We start from the raw sequence: 8,379 nt of genomic DNA, 5'->3' as shown, positions 1-8,379 counted from the left end.
AAATGGATTTAGATCATGAGAATAAGTAAAAAGTCACACTGTGAAATGAATTATGTACATTTTATTGAGAGTCAAGCAAACATATCAATTATTATTACAAATAATATATATGTCTGTTAACCAATTCTCATGAAAAAAGAACTTTTAAAAGCATTAATCATTAATGTATTAAACTGTTCTCTTTAATTATTCTGTTGTTTTTACCTAGATCCTGCCTGGTGAGTGAACCACTTACGGGAGAAATCCTCAGGGTTGCAGGCAGTACTTTACCCACAGCAGCATAGGCAGGGTAGAAAATCTGAATTTTCTTAGTGTCAAAGAAGTCCCTAGGATGAGAAAAGTCCACGAGTAATGGGAGAATGAGAAAGGACAACAGCAGTCAGTTCTGTGTACCACATGAAAGGTGGGTAAACACAATCAATGGAGTACCCACCCCTTAAAGAATAATCAGTGGGTCACTTTTTTTCTACACAGAGGTCTAACTGCTCATGCAAGGGACCTCACAGGTCAAGGGAAATGCCATACTAGACTGGAGAGCCTGGCTGGTCTTTGTTTTTGCATATTCTTTGTTGTATGCCTTGCTGTGGGTGGCCCCAGTGAATAGGTTCTTCTGGGTAGCCAAATTTTACATAAATTGCAGAAATTTTTTTCATAGCAATTGCTCAAAGTTCAAACCAATTCTTATTCAACTAAAACTTTTGGTTCTCACTATTGTTATTCTTACTTACCTACTGAACATGTCTGATTTGCTTCTTTAGTAGAGATGCCAGAAGAGTCAGCTCAGCTTCTGCCTTTCTCCAAGCTTGGATCAATGGGGATGGGGGTGGGGGGTGGGGAGTAGTGGGCACCAGGAGCCATGGATGTCCCCATAACCAAGAGCGTGCACAAGCAATAAGAATGGAGTGGAGGAGGGTGTCCATAAACCACAGAAAGGAGTACAACTGGCTCATCACAGCAAGAACAAGGCCCATAAACAGGGAGGAGCTGCAATGCAAAGCCATGGGATCAGAGAATATGAGATCAGGTAGCGATTCATTTGAGTACAATCCTAGATCAGTACCTAAAATTGGACCTATCACCTCCTGCCTGATGAGAGAAGATATGTCAACAGTACTGAAGGGCAGGCAGGAGAGACTGAGGTCACAGCAGTGCTGCTCTTCAGTGCACATTTGCTAACTGCCTGTGTAGCCACTGCTTTCTCTTTGCCCAGTGTCCACGTACCCAGCACATCTATGCTCTTTGGTGATGGTGGTAGGAGATGAGAGGTATAGAGACTATTCTGGCTTTTAGCTGAAAAAAAGGACAATCTCCAAGTGAATAAGTTTCTGGAAATGCGTCCCCCATCTTACAGGTATAATGAATTCCATGAAACTTCCATGCCGCTTCATCAACCACATTCCACAGCTACAGCAAAGAATAGTTGTATATTTAATTATTTCTTGTCTTCTTTGTGCAGACTTTATAATAACTCTGTGATGCTCTGCCAGTGTTAAAATATGCTTCTTAAAAAGTTCTGGAATATTAGTTTTGAAATATGGGAATTTACTGCCTTACCCAAATTTAAAGACAAAGAGTGACTTCTTTTTGACTGATAGTCATTAGTATAATTATGTAGTATGAGGAGCAAATTTTTCTTCTCATTCTTCAGTTTTTCTCTTACCTATAGATATCCCAACTCAAAGCATAAAAAAGAAGCAATAATGAAATAATGGAGTTTGTTTCCAGAGTTGAGTTCTCAACTCTGATTGCTTGACTTAGCCTCTCTGTATCTTCTCTGAACTGGAGGAAATAACATCCAATCTGCCTGCCTCACCGTATTCACAAGGATATCAGAATGCAGAAATGAGCATACTTTGAGAAATTAAAAATTTGAGAATAAGATGAATTAAATAAAATAAAATTTAAAATTGTTAACACTTGGTACATTCAGAAGGGTTCACACTACCTGAAACATTAGTAGGTAAAATCTAGGTATTGATCATGTTTAGGTTATTCTAAAATTACTTGGAAGATAGTATCTATACTCTGATTATTGTTGACATTATTTCTTAAATGTATACTCCCCAAAATGTAACAGTTTATCTCAAGCATGATTATTCTTTACATGGAGAAGAAAATAACTCGTGTTTATTTCATCCATTAAAAATTTTACTAATTTTTAATAAACCGTACAACAAAACTGATTTTGAAGGTAAAAATCAAGGTAAATTTAAATAAGAGCCCTGAACTATGAGAGTTGCCAATTGATACTATTTGGCTGATATTTCTGCCGTTTATATAGTGAGCCAGTCCTATAAAGATCACATCATTCTTGTGTCACTATCTTAGAGGATTGAGACAGACAGAATGATTTAAATCAATATAATTACTGAACTAGGGTTCAAAGAAAGCACGTCTTGTGCCTCTCAGGACGTTTTACTTAGTGCATATTTGAGGAAGAAAAGGAGTGTGGTCAGCCTTGCTGACAGGCTAGACTTTGGCTGGCCCTGTAACCACTGTTTTAGTTTTGTCTTTTCTTTGATTAATTTAAGGGGAGAGAGGGAGACAAGGAAGAGGAGGAAAGACACTATTTTGTTTTTCTTGTCAACACTTGATTAATTAAGAAGAATTTGGTAGGATTAATATTTTGTGATTAATTTTATTCCAAATGATTTTAGTGTTCCTATTATGTCTACATACATTTGAATAAAAGCATCCCATGTAAATCTTCATTCCACTTTCTTCAGCCTTCTACATTGTCCTCCTTTTTCCCCCACCCAAATCAATGTTAATGGTAGCATCATGTGATGGAGACAGCATTGCCCTTGGCCTAGAAGTGTCTGAGTCTGAGTTCTGATGTTACCATGTAATAGATGTGGGATTTTTGGAAAGTCATTTATCCTTTCCAGGTACTAGACAAATAATGTTACATGTGCCAAAGTCAAAGATTACTTCTAGTTTTAAACAGAAGTTTAAACAATTAGCCTATTGTTTTTTAGTCCATCAGCAAATTGTGGTGATTCTCTTCTGTAAATACTAACTTCACTCTCATTGTGTCAATTAACACTGTTTATTTTATAGTTTTTGCATGTCTTACGAAATGTTGTTAGAATACAGTTAGAATGTAGTTAAGAGTGCCCATGAAAGGCTTAGCTAAAAGAAAAATTGAAAATTCAGTACTTATAGGGAAAAACACTACAGTCATTTAAATTGACACTAAAAATCACTTTATTGAGATGGAAAGGTTGTTGCCTTTTTCAGATATTAAATGTGCATGTATCTGATCAGTGATTTATTATCAAGGAGCTGAGGTTCAATGTATATGATAACATCTTTGTAATAAAGAAAAATTTAGAGACCACATGAGTTATCGAACCCAGCACAGCACATATTTTAGAATCCCAACATTAGCTCACTGATTAATATTTTCTGGAATGCAGCTTAACAAGCATATTTGTGAAGTATCATGTAGACTTTTGATGTTCCAGGTCAAGAAACTCTCTTAAGTTAGAGATTCTGGGACGTGAAGGCTCTCTATGTGCCTTGCTTTCAGATTACAGGGCTTTTCTATAGGTTAAAACTATGCAGTTATCCTGGTAGCTGCAAAAGTAGAACAATACATATCGCAGTAAAATGCTCCAGGTGCATTGTCACTGTCTCCTGGTTGCCTTGCCCTGCCTTCCAGTTAGTTATCACTGGCTTTCTAGAGCTCTTGAACTTGAGAAAGGTTAGACAGCACACCGCTGGAGCAGTTTGTGAGCATCAGCAGATTTAGCTTGTAATTTCATTGATCTATATGGGCTCGCTGTTTGCAAACCAGCTGCTGCTCTGTTTCCCCACAGCTACTGATCTCAGTAGCATTGATTTTTCCCCCCTTACATTAACATCGCATTACTTCTTTAATGGGCAATAAATGACTGGATGTAAATACAATCAGAGCAGCAACAACAAAAGGAAAACGTCAGACTCATTTTTATTTAAGGGATCCTTTCCATTAATATTTGCCATAAAAATTATAACACAAATTACTGACAAAAGTAATGCAATTTTTATTTTAGTGCATTTTGTCTGTTTGTAGATATGTAGTGTCTGCCAAGTGGTCTTCTCTTCCTAATGCATTAGGCAAAGCTATACAATAACAGTGCTTTTATGGATACTGTAAATTTGCACCACTACCTTAGTACAACTAAATTCTATTCATGAAGGAAAGCAGAAAGCAGTACGAAGGTTTACACTTAACTCCACATAGGCTGAAAATGAAAGTATTTCAGATTGTGTCAGCTGGCTAATGGACACCTTTAAGATATTGGTTAATTTCAATAAAATTAGAAAAAGAATTGACTAATCTGTGATATTTAAGAACTTCGTCTATGAAAACATTAAGATATAAACCTTACAAATCTTCTTGATGCACACTTAAAGTGAGTATGTCTGTGTGTGTGTGTGTGTGTGCATGTGTGTAGGGTGATCACTATTTAGACATTTTTTCTCAGAGTTCCTTTCTGGAGTTAAAAACCTATAAATGGTAACCGTGGGAGAGGATATAAAAAGTATGCATTTTAAAGTTCATTATGCATAGATATGCTTTAGGTGGTCAAAGAAGCAAAAGGAATTTATTTGGCTTTAGTAACTTTAAAGAAGACAAATGCCGTTAAGTCCAACCAATAATTTCAATTTGAAATAAAAGTCAACAACGTATTTTATTTCATAAATTTTAGAATTCCCACTGATTTCCATCGCTACTGACAATACATAACTAATCTCTCATACCCAACACAATCTCTATTACCAAGTCTATTGTTTCCTTTTTTGTTTGTTTTGAGATGGGCAAAAATATTTTGGCAGCAGCTTTCTCAGAAGCTTTATTCCAGCACTCTGTCAAATATAGTTTTGAATTTTTAAGAAAATGGTACTGAATCTAATGTCTTCAAAAAAATCACCTATTTTTAGCTTTACCTTTAAATATCTCTGTTTACTTCCTCAGTACTTTCCCACCAGTTTCCAAACTTCACTGAAGTTCAGGGACCACTATATTTCAGATAAGTGGAAATAACTATTTTGAGCAATAACTTTTTGTTGATATTTTGTACGTCAGTTTTCTTTTTTTAAAATTCTGTGTTGTAAACAGGTGTTAAGAGTATTGATCTGAAGTCAGATTCACCAGAACCAATGATGGAGTTGGAGAAAATATCTAGAGCAACATCTATAGCACATTCCAGTGTCATTCTTACATTTCAGTGGTTTTATTGTTGTTGTATTGTTGTCACTGTTACTTACAAAAACATTTACTCATTTTCGCTCTCATATATTTTTCCAAAATTATGTCAGTGTCTATAACTCTCATCAGTGGCCTGATCTTTTCCAGAACCTGAAAACTACAAGTGGCTTTGGCACAACAGTACTTTATCCCTATGATTTTGTCCCAAGACTCACCGTCAAACAATGAACTACTGCTCAGTTTCTGTCATTGCATCTTGGGTAATTCTGCTACCTGGTCACCAACCTGGATACCCTCTTCCTCCTATACTCATCTGTTCTGTTGCACCCCATGTGCCAATGAATTTTAAAATATATAAGTGAATCAAATTCATCTCATTTCTCTCTTGATCACCAAAAGAAAATCAGGAGAGTGGAGCTTCTCTTCTTTCAATCCTAAAATTTCAGATTTAGAAGGGAAAGGAATATTTAGGAAAATGAAATGTCTTTCAGATAATATGTGGAGAAAAGGAATAGACAGAATTTTTTATACAACTACTCTTAGATTTCTATTTTAGAATTTTATAGGATCTATGTCTATTTCTATTATCTTTAAGAAAATTCCAGCCCAAGAAGTAAGGCCATAATTTATGTGGTCCGGTAAAATGTCCAAAAAGCTTCTAATATTTCAAATACAGTAAACTATATTGATTCTATTATTCAACTAATAATACTAATGTATTCAAGATCACACTGAACTGTTTCTGTAACAACTGATTTTCTCTTCAATACTGGACAGATAGGCTTATTTCCAAACTGCAATGCCATAAACATAAAATTATACAGAATCTTAAAAAAAATTAGGCTTTCAGGATTAATCTACTTAGCAAAACTACGTTTATCAGAAACTATTTACTGAGCACTAGCTGGAAGTCAGAAATGACCAAGTCATGTCCCCAGTGTCAGAGAGCTTACAGTCCAGTGAAGGTTAAATACGGGTACACAATTTGCCCAGTTTTTTGTATAAAATTTCCTAGAGCTGATGAGACACTTCCTTCATTGTCTGTTGTGGCAAAGACAATGGTCTATGCTTGCCATATGTGGATGCATAGGAAAGCTGCATCTCCTAGACCCTTCTAGCTACCTGGGGACATGAGCCAACAGAATGTGGGTAGAAAACATGCATCTTACTTCCAGGTCTAATTCCTAAAATATCTCATGCAATCCTCCATAGGACCTCTTTTCCTTTACCTATTGACTGAAAAAATGAAGTGAATCCCTCAGAGAATTCCAGGGAGACCTCAGAGTATGATGGAGCCAAAAGAAAGGAGATTGGGTAAAGAGCTTCCAGGAGAATCTCCTGACTTACAATGGACTCCGACATGAGTGGGATACAACTTTTGCTGTATTAAGCCTCTGAGATTTTAGGTTTTGTGTTAACTTCTTAAGAACTCTTTATGATCACTATCTCACTTATTGTTCTGTGTTGTAATACAAAGGCACATGCAAGCTTTGGCAAGGAATGTAGAGCACTGGGTCTCTATACTAACATAGACTCAGAATTTTGCCTTTACAAAGTAGGTTATTTCCTCTTGCGGATTTTTTCTGACCATGTTTTCCTACTAGTTGCTCTGCAAGGGTATCATTCTTCATTGAAAAGCATGTAGCTGTTCTCACTTTAATTTTATGTGGTCTCAAAATGAGATAATCAAGCTTAAAATTATTAGCTGCCATTTATATAACACTTACCAAGTACCAGGCAAAACTTTAATCACATGCAAATGTCATTAAAACCCTTTAAGGTAGATATTATCATATCCATTTTATATATGAGGAGAGTTACAGAATTTAAATAAATTAGTAAATTCTAGCACAAGTATTTGACGCTGTCTGTGAATGCTCAAACTATTAATTCTCTTACCATAGTTAAGTAGCATCTTTCATTAGAATGCTTCAAATAATAACATGTAACAGTATATTATCGTATGATACTCATACTGACTTCTGAGGGCCCCCCCTTTTTTTTAAGGTATGTTTTATTTCTTGACTTTGTTCTTGACAGGCGAGGTTCCCATGGAGCTAAGTTCCAGAAAGGTGAAATGAATTTTCTTACAGCAGATTAGCAATAATTTCCTACATAATGTATATGGGTATGATTTCTTAAATATAAAACATTTTTATTATAGAAAATCTTAAACATAAACAAAAGTAAAGAATATACTTGACCCCCATATATCCATCATGCAGCTTCAACAATAATCAAATCATGGCCAATCTTGTTTCATACATCCCTCATACCCTCCAGATTTATTCTGAAGCAAATTTCAAAGAATTTCATTTGTAAATGGAAGAATAGATATCTCTAAAAGATAAGAAATCTTAAAATATATATAATTGCAATGCTATTTTCACACATAAAAAAGATTAAAATAATCTGGGTAGGAATTCTCAAAAGATACTATTCACCTATTTGCTAAATAACATACATTGAGTACATGTCGTGTTCCAGGCCTATCGGAACATCTTTGAGCCCTAGCCAATAAATTTGAACAGCTTTGATTCTATACTCAAATTACATACCTAGTTCTTTTATTTTCCAGCAGCCTCTAGGCTAGCTGTTATTTAAAAGGGCTTTTTTCTTTGTTTTAATTGTTGTGAATTTTACATCTATGGTATTAAATATTTACACTTTAAATTATTGTCAATACCTTCCTATTATTATAGTTATTTACAACTTGCTTGTTTACAATCTCTGTGTTACTTAGGATGCAACAGAATTAACTTACTCCAAGTTATTAAATTTTTCCGTCCTATCAATGTTAATGTTCTAGGAGTGAAAACTAGGGCTTAAAAGATAGCTGCTAATTGCCAGGATTCAATCATCAAGTGCATTAATAGTTCCTAGAAGGCATGGCCTGTCTTTGGAACTGGAAGTCAGGTCCTGATCTGTTTCTGGCATCCTGACTCTGCCTTATATATCGTTTACTGCATATGTGCCTTAGTATCCTGTTGTTAAAAGAGGAATAACAAGATAATAATACACATCCTTGTGTGCCACACAGAAATCTTGTGAGAATTAATACTCAGAAAGGACTTCAGGGATTAGTGAGAAAAGGCACTTTAGAATATAAACACCATGCAATTATTCTTATTACTGTGAGCTAGAAAAATGCTAGGAAGAAATAGCATGATTATTGTGGCATG

The sequence above is a fragment of the Equus caballus genome, chromosome 10, assembly GCF_041296265.1.
Source record: "Equus caballus isolate H_3958 breed thoroughbred chromosome 10, TB-T2T, whole genome shotgun sequence".
NCBI lineage: Eukaryota > Metazoa > Chordata > Mammalia > Perissodactyla > Equidae > Equus > Equus caballus.
The sequence above is the reverse complement of the archived record's forward strand: the minus strand, read 5'-3'. Positions refer to the sequence as shown.